The sequence below is a fragment of the Rhea americana genome, unplaced genomic scaffold, assembly GCF_003343005.1.
Source record: "Rhea americana isolate MKP2758 unplaced genomic scaffold, rheAme1 scaffold_351, whole genome shotgun sequence".
Classification (NCBI taxonomy): Eukaryota; Metazoa; Chordata; class Aves; order Rheiformes; family Rheidae; genus Rhea; species Rhea americana.
Genome location: NW_028186481.1, coordinates 84,321 through 85,020, shown reverse-complemented (window position 1 = coordinate 85,020; position 700 = coordinate 84,321).

Below are 700 nucleotides of genomic sequence, written 5' to 3'. Positions count from 1 at the left end.
CGGGTGCTGCCGCCATGCTCCCAGCTCGGGGATGCTCCCGGCTCAGCCTGCCCAGTTAAGGCTTGTYGGAGGGGTCCCAGCCCCAGTAAGGGGACGGGGCAGCACGGGGCACGAGTGATGGGCGTGCGCTAGTGTGTGCATGTGTGCGTGGCCCTGCATGCACGTGTGCATTACCCCACGTGCACAACTCGCATGCGCAGCCCCACGTGCGTGTTCACGCCGCGGCCCCGCCGCAGCCCCTTGGAGCCCACCGGGAGCGCGAGCAGCACCAGAGCTCCCAGCCGCCCTGCGCAGCCCCTCGCTCCCCGCCGGGAGCCGGGGCCCCGAGGCAGCCGCCTGCACCGGCCCCGCGGCCAGGTCCCCAGCCGCAGCAGCCCCACTGCCAGCACCCACAGGAAGCCAGAGCACAGGGGGCCGCAAGGCACCAGCAGCTCCTGCACACGCGCCCGGGGCCGGCGCCGGCGTGAGCCGGGCTCCGATACGCGGGTGCCAGGGCCAGGCGTGTGCGCGCACCCGCTCGGACACACATGTGCACCAGGGCCGTCCATATACCCACCCCAGGGGGACCCCTATACCCCCCTATACCCCCCCATACCCTCATCTCCTACACCCCCATCCCCTATACCCCCCATACCCTCCATCCCCTATACCCCCCCATATCCCCCATCCTCTATACCCCTTATACCCCCCATATCCCCCA